The sequence below is a fragment of the Lissotriton helveticus genome, chromosome 3_1 (assembly GCF_964261635.1).
Source record: "Lissotriton helveticus chromosome 3_1, aLisHel1.1, whole genome shotgun sequence".
Classification (NCBI taxonomy): Eukaryota; Metazoa; Chordata; class Amphibia; order Caudata; family Salamandridae; genus Lissotriton; species Lissotriton helveticus.
In genome coordinates this window covers 1,664,523,033-1,664,531,278 of record NC_136061.1, presented here as the reverse complement: position 1 = coordinate 1,664,531,278, position 8,246 = coordinate 1,664,523,033, and the positions used below count along the sequence as shown (strand labels likewise).

The following is an 8,246-nucleotide window of genomic DNA, read 5'->3' as shown; positions in this document are numbered from 1 at the left end:
CAAAATTAATTTGTTTTTACTAGCGCTACTTACGTCTAGTTATATAGTACCAATTTATTGCATGTAAGCTTTAGAGAGTCTTCAACATTACACGCACGTCACTACAAATTTAGATACATTGCGCGCAAAATGTAAGCCATTTGTTTTGACCTTTACGTGTTTTACCTTCACCATTTACATGCATGTGCACTTTTCGATATCTATACACACACACATACTAACTAACGTGAAGCAGGGAATTAGCACAGTGACATCTAGTAAAATCTAAGAGTAGCACAGGAATGTGGCTCCCGCACACTTTCAGTAACTCATATTAACTATTAATTTCATGTGATATAATACAAACTTGGACGCTCCTCACAAGTAAACTCTATGCGCTACTTATGTGCACAGAGTTCTATCCATTTATCTCGACTTCTCCTTTCACTTCTCTTTGATCTGCTTTTCTTTACAGGCCATTGGCTTAATATGATGTTGTTTTGCTTGCGCTTGTTATCTTTTACTAACACTATCATTTATTTACACAGGAGCAAAAAAACGTTAAACCATTTGAGACAGCTGCATCATCACCTACACATCTTAAAACTTTGTTCAGTGAACACGGTACGTTTATAATAACAAATGTTTGTTTACTTTACGCATTCTTCTTTGTATTACTTGCTGTCTGTCCTAGGCATTCTTTACTGCATAATTGCACAAAAACTTTCACTCGTGATGCTAACTTCAAGTATTGTTTGTGAGGGAGGTCTGCACTAGTAAGGTCGCATTTAGAAGGAGAGATTAACCAGCCTAAAGGTAAGGAAAACATGTAACAAACACTTTGTTCTACATTTCTCACACTCTTGCCTTCACTCTCCATCTACCTCCACATTTTATCTTCACTCTCTATCCTGCACTCTATCTTTCCTTTTCACACTCTTGCTCCTGCCTGCTCTCCTTTTTTCCTGTCGTCCCTATCCCTTCTGCTTTCTTTCACTCTATTCCTTCTGCCCTCCTTCTTTCTCTCTTCTGCCATCCCTCTCTTCTGCCTTCTTACTCCCTCCTGCCCTCCCTTCTGCCTTCTTACCCCTCCTGCCCTCCCTTTCCAGCTCTCTTCTGTTTTTTTCCTCCATCTCTCTTGTTCTCTACTTTCTGTTTCAATCTGTTTTCTTTTTGCCCTACCTTTCAATCTCTCTTCCTTTTGACCTCCTTCTATATCTCTCACACTCCTAGCTTCACTCTACATCTACCTCCCCTTTTTCTCCTCACTTTCTATCCTTCACTCTTTCTTTTCTTTTCACGCTCTTGGCCTCCTTCCTGCACTCCTTTCTTCATATCCCCTCCCTTTCAATCTCTCTTCCTTTTGACCTCCCTTTATATTTCTCTCACTCTTGGCTTCACTCTACACCTACCTCCATATTTTCTACTCACTTCCATCCTACACTCTTTCTACCTCATTCCTCTGTCTCTCCTATCTTCACTCTCTCTCAGGCTCTCCTCTCTCCTTTAGCCTTTCTACTTTCTTCTCTTTCTTGCCTTCACTCTCCATCTACCCCCCATATTCTCATCACTCTCTATCCTGCACTGCTTACCTATTTTTTCACTCTCTCTTGCTCCTGCCCGCTTTACTGCTCCTTCTTTTTTGTTCTTCTTATCCCTTAGGCCTTGTCTCGCACTATTTCCTCTGCCCTCCCTCTTGCTCTCTCTTCTGCCATCTATATCTCTTCTTCCGCCCTCCCTTTCCACCTCTCTTATGATCTTTCACCTTCTTATCCTCCATCTCTCTCTTGTTATCTCTTCTTACTGTTTCAATCTCTCTTCCTTTTGCCCTTCCTCTACATCTCTCACACTCCTGCTATCCTGCACTCTCTTCATTTTGACCTCTTCCTCAATCTCTTATTTCTCTCTCCTTGGTTTCAATGTCTCTTCCTTTCGCCCTCCCTCTACATCTCTCACACTCCTGCCTTTCACTCCATCTACATCCACATTTTCTACTCACTTTCTATCCCGCACTCCTTATCTTTTCTTTTCACACTCTCACGCTTCTGCCCTCCTTCCTGCTCTATTCTTTCCTGCCCTCTCTATCTCTTCTGCCTTCTCTCACTCTATTACCTCTGCCCTTCTCTCTTCTGTTATCTCTCTTCTGCCTTTTTAGTCTCTACTGCCCTCCCTTTCCATCTCTTTCACCTTCTTGTCCTCCATCTCCCTCCTCCTCTAGCCCTCCTTCCCCTTCCCGCCCTCCCTCTCTTACCTGCTGCACTCTCCTTTCTGCCATTCTCACACTTTCCTATTTTCCCTCATGCCCGACAGGTAAACTTACAAAGTGAAAGCACATTTGTAAACAAAATGCTCCTTACCTGATTGCTTCTGCACAGGTCCATGTGTAAAGGGCAAGTGAAGAGAATGCATGAGTAAAGAGGGTGTGTGCAGAGAAAGTGTTTTGCAGAGAAAGCAAGTTCAAAGAGATTAAGTGCAAATACTGCATGTATAGAGGCTATACGTTGCCAAGTGTTAATAATAAGAAAGTGAGTGCAGGTGAAAAATCTGCAAACTGCAATGGTGTTGCTTACATGAGGCACTGTCAACTTGTACACAACTTTTATTTCCTTTTTTCTGTCTACATTACAATACTAATACCTTTGTCTCTCTCCCTTCTATCCTCTTTCTTGCCCTACATCCCTCCTTCTCACTCCCTCCCCCTCTCCCACTGTCTCCCTTTCCACCTCTATTTTCCATTATTATCCTCAATCTCTCTTTTCTCTCTCCTTTGTTTCAATCCCTCTTCCTTTTGTCCTCTCTACATCTCTCACACCCCTGCCTTACACTCTCCATCCCCATTTTTTTCCTCACTCTTTATCCTGCACTCCTTATGTTTTCTTTCCACACTCTCTCGCTCCTGTCTTCCTTCCTGCTCTATTCTTTCCTGGCCTCTCTCTTACATCTGCCCTCCTTCTTGCTCTCTCTTCGGTTATCCCTCTCTTCTGCCTTCTTAGTCTCTACTGCCCTCCCTTTCCACCTCTCTTCTGCTTTCACCTTCTTGTCTTCCATCTCTTTCTCCTCTAGTCCTCCTTCCCGCACTCCCTCTTAACAGCCGCCCTCTCCTTTCTGCCTTTCTCACACCCTCCTACCTTCCCTCATGCCCTCACACTCCTTTATGCCCTTACACTCTCTTCTGCCTCTATTCCTTCCTGCCCTCCCTCTCTATTCTGCACTCGCTTCCTTTTGATCTTCTTTCTTACTCCTGTCCTCTTTCATGCCTTCCCTTTTCTTTCTGCCCTCTCTTCTTCTTCCATTTTTTTCCTGCCCTCCCACTACTTCTTGCACTTTCTCATTCCTACACTACCTCTGTATCCTGTCCTCTCCTCTTTGCATATGCCCTCTCAACATGCGCTATCACTGCACACAGCCTCTCTACACACGGCCTCTCTGCACATGCCTCTCTCCATATGATCTCTCTGCACAGGTCCATGTGTAGAGAGGGCAAGTGAAGAGAAGGCATGAGTAAAGAGGGCGTGTGCAAAGAGGGTGTTTTCCGGACAGGCCAAGTACAGAGAGATCACGTGCAAATAGTGCATGTTTGAAAGGGCATGTGTAGAGGCTATAAGTTGACTAGTGCTTATGATGAGAAAGTGAGTGCAGGTAACAACAAATGTGCAAACTCCAATGGTGTTCCTTATGTGATGAGAACAAATCTGCAAACTCCAATGGTGTTGCTTTCCTGAGGCACTGTCAACTTTTTCACACTTTTTTTTCCTCTTTCTGTCTACATTACTACACTAATACCTGCTCCCTTCTACCCTCTCTCTTTCTTGCCCTACATCCCTCCTTCTCACTCCCTCCCCCCTCTCCCACTTGTCTCCCTTTCCACCTCTCTTTTCCGTTATTATCCTCAATCTCTCTTTTTTCTCTCCTTTGTTTCAATCTCTCTTCCTTTTGTCCTCTCTACATCTCTCACACCCCTGCCTTACACTCTCCATCTACATCCCCATTTTTTTTCCTCACTCTTTATCCTGCACTCCTTATGTTTTCTTTCCACACTCTCTCGCTCCTGTCTTCCCTCCTGCTCTATTCTTTCCTGGCCTCTCTATACCTTTTGCCTTTTCTTACTCTATTACATCTGCGGGAGGGGGCGGGAGAGGACACGGACGGCGGGAAACGTGCACAGGACAGCGAGGGGGGGGGGCGGAAAGGCACACGGAGGGGGCGGGAATGGACAGCGCATCTGAAATCACTTTCAGTGAAAGGGGAGGGAACGGAAAAAACGTAACTCCGCCCAGGGAAAAAATCTCAGGAACGCCCCCGAATCTGGTCCGGCCTTGATGGACAGATCCGGCACTCAATGGCTAGCCTCCATTTATGGAGCTAGCCAATGAGAGCCGGGGGACGTTCCCGAAGTCCTTATTGTCAACAAAGGATTTCCTACGGAGGAAACAGAAAAAATACATTAAGAGCTAAAACTGGAAAATACGTAAACTTACAAAGTGAAAACACATTTACAAAAAAAATGCTCCTTACCTGATCGCGTCGTGGAACAGCTTACCGGAGAACGCGCCCCACCCAGAACATAACATCAATAGCGCTTTCGTCAAAAAAGCAATTTAAAATACAGATTCAAAGAAATGTACCCCCCCCCCCACAAAAATAACATAACAGTCCGCCCGACAGGTAAACTTACAAAGTGAAAGCATTTCTAATAAAAATTAAATGCTGCTTACCTGATTGCTTCTGCACAGGCCCATGTGTAAAGGGCAAGTGAAGAGAATGAATGCATGAGTAAAGAGGGTGTGTGCAGAGATGCTGTTTTGCAGAGAAAGTGTTTTGCAGAGAAAGCAAGTACAAAGAGATCAAGTGCAAATACTGCATGTTTAAGAGGCCATGTATAGAGGCTATACGTTGACAAGTGTTAATAAGAAAGTGAGTGCAGGTGAAAAATCTGCAAACTGCAATGGTGTTGCTTATGTGAGGCACTGTCAACTTTTACACAACAGTTATTTCCTTTTTTCTGTCTACATTACGATACTAATACCATTGTCTCTCTTCCTTCTATCCTCTCTTTCTTGCCCTACATCCCTCCTTCTCACTCCCTCCCCCCTCTCCCACTTGTCTCCCTTTCCACCTCTCTTTTCCGTTATTATCCTCAATCTCTCTTTTTTCTCTCCTTTGTTTCAATCTCTCTTCCTTTTGTCCTCTCTACATCTCTCACACCCCTGCCTTACACTCTCCATCTACATCCCCATTTTTTTCCTCACTCTTTATCCTGCACTCCTTATGTTTTCTTTCCACACTCTCTCGCTCCTGCCTTCCTTCCTGCTCTATTCTTTCATGGCCTCTCTATCCCTTTTGCCTTTTCTCACTCTTACATCTGCCCTCCTTCTTGCTCTCTCTTCCGTTATCCCTCTCTTCTGCCTTCTTAGTCTCTACTGCCCGCCCTTTCCACCTCTCTTATGCTTTCACCTTCTTGTCTTCCATCTTTCTCCTCCTCTAGTCCTCCTTCCCGCACTCCCTCTTAACAGCCGCCCTCTCCTTTCTGCCTTTCTCACACCCTCCTACCTTCCCTCATGCCCTCACACTCCTTCATGCCCTCCCACTACTTCTTGCACTTTCTCATTCCTACACTACCTCTGTATCCTGTCCTCTCCTCTTTGCATATGCCCTCTCAACATGCGCTATCACTGCACACAGCCTCTCTACACACGGCCTCTCTGCACATGCCTCTCTCCATATGATCTCTCTGCACAGGTCCATGTGTAGAGAGGAAAAGTGAAGAGAAGGCATGAGTAAAGAGGGCGTGTGCAGAGAGGGTGTTTTCCGGGCAGGGCAAGTACAGAGAGATCAAGTGCAAATAGTGCATGTTTGAAAGGGCATGTGTAGAGGCTATAAGTTGACCAGTGCTTATGATGAGAAAGTGAGTGCAGGTAACAACAAATGTGCAAACTCCAATGGTGTTCCTTATGTGATGAGAACAAATCTGCAAACTCCAATGGTGTTGCTTTCCTGAGGCACTGTCAACTTTTTCACACATTTTTTTCCTCTTTCTGTCTACATTACTACACTAATACCTGCCCCCTCTCTCCCTTCTACACTCTCTCTTTCTTGTCCTACATCCTTCCTTCTCACTCACTCCTTTTCCCCTCTCTTCCACTCTCTCCCTTTCAACCTCTCTTCTGCTCTCTTTGACTTTATTGTCCTCAATCTCTTTTCTCTCTCTCCTTTGTTTCAATCTCACTTCCTTTCGCCCTCCCTCTACATCTCTCACACTCCTGCCTTTCACTCTCCATCTACATCCACATTTTCTACTCACTTTCTATCCCGCACTCCTTATCTTTTCTTTCAACACTCTCTCGCTTCTGCCCTCCTTCCTGCTCTATTCTTTCCTGCCCTCCCTATCTCTTCTGCCTTCTCTCACTCTATTACCTCTGACCTTCTCTCTTCTGTTATCTCTCTCTTCTGCCTTTTTAGTCTCTACTGCCCTCCCTTTCCATCTCTTTCACCTTCTTGTCCTCCATCTCCCTCCTCCTCTAGCCCTCCTTCTCCTTTCCGCACTCCCTCTCTTACATGCCGCCCTCTCCTTTCTGCCATTCTCACACTTTCCTATCTTCCCTCATGCCCGACAGGTAAACTTACAAAGTGAAAGCACATTTGTAAACAAAATGCTCCTTACCTGATTGCTTCTGCACAGGTCCATGTGTAAAGGGCAAGTGAAGAGAATGCATGAGTAAAGAGGGTGTGTGCAGAGAAAGTGTTTTGCAGAGAAAGCAAGTTCAAAGAGATTAAGTGCAAATACTGCATGTATAGAGGCTATACGTTGCCAAGTGTTAATAATAAGAAAGTGAGTGCAGGTGAAAAATCTGCAAACTGCAATGGTGTTGCTTACGTGAGGCACTGTCAACTTGTACACAACTTTTCTTTCCTTTTTTCTGTCTACATTACGATACTAATACCTTTGTCTCTCTCCCTTCTATCCTCTTTCTTGCCCTACATCCCTCCTTCTCACTCCCTCCCCCTCTCCCACTCTGTCTCCCTTTCCACCTCTCTTTTCCATTATTATCCTCAATCTCTCTTTTTTCTCTCCTTTGTTTCAATCCCTCTTCCTTTTGTCCTTTCTCTACATCTCTCACACCCCTGCCTTACACTCTCCAACCCCATTTTTTTCCTCACTCTTTATCCTCCACTCCTTATGTTTTCTTTCCACACTCTCTCGCTCCCGTCTTCCTTCCTGCTCTATTCTTTCCTGGCCTCTCTATCCCTTTTGCCTTTTCTCACTCTATTACATCTGCCCTCCTTCTTGCTCTCTCTTCGGTTATCCCTCTCTTCTGCCTTCTTAGTCTCTACTGCCCTCCCTTTCCACCTCTCTTCTGCTTTCACCTTCTTGTCTTCCATCTCTTTCTCCTCCTCTAGTCCTCCTTCCCGCACTCCCTCTTAACAGCCACCCTCTCCTTTCTGCCTTTCTCACACCCTACTACCTTCCCTCATGCCCTCACACTCCTTTATGCCCTTACACTCTCTTCTGCCTCTATTCCTTCCTGCCCTCCCTCTCTATTCTGCACTCGCTTCCTTTTGATCTTTCTTCTTTCTTACTCCTGTCCTCTTTCATGCCTTCCCTTTTCTTTCTGCCCTCTCTTCCTCTTCCATTTTTTTCTGCCCTCCCACTACTTCTTGCACTTTCTCATTCCTACACTACCTCTGTATCCTGTCCTCTCCTCTTTGCATATGCCCTCTCAACATGCGCTATCACTGCACACAGCCTCTCTACACACGGCCTCTCTGCACATGCCTCTCTCCATATGATCTCTCTGCACAGGTCCATGTGTAGAGAGGGAAAGTGAAGAGAAGGCATGAGTAAAGAGGGCGTGTGCAAAGAGGGTGTTTTCCGGGCAGGGCAAGTACAGAGAGATCAAGTGCAAATAGTGCATGTTTGAAAGGGCATGTGTAGAGGCTATAAGTTGACTAGTGCTTATGATGAGAAAGTGAGTGCAGGTAACAACAAATGTGCAAACTCCAATGGTGTTCCTTATGTGATGAGAACAAATCTGCAAACTCCAATGGTGTTGCTTTCCTGAGGCACTGTCAACTTTTTCACACTTTTTTTTCCTCTTTGTCTACATTACTACACTAATACCTGCCCCCTCTCTCCCTTCTACACTCTCTCTTTCTTGTCCTACATCCTTCCTTCTCACTCACTCCCTTTGCCCTCTCTCCCACTCTCTCCCTTTCAACCTCTCTTCTGCTCTATTTCACTTTATTGTCCTCAATCTCTTTTCTCTCTC

General features: G+C 45.0%; 1 protein-coding gene across 1 annotated transcript in view; it reads left to right on the top strand.

Annotated features, from left to right (window-relative positions):
- The first annotated feature begins 571 nt into the window (after nucleotides 1-571).
- The window catches only part of LOC144825084 (uncharacterized), a 34,728-nt gene continuing 27,053 nt past the window's right edge, over nucleotides 572-8,246 (top strand). Inside the window, exon 1 of the mRNA XM_078683989.1 lies at nucleotides 572-603. The gene's annotated coding sequence lies outside the window, so the exon portion shown is untranslated. The remainder of the gene's footprint in view (nucleotides 604-8,246) is intronic.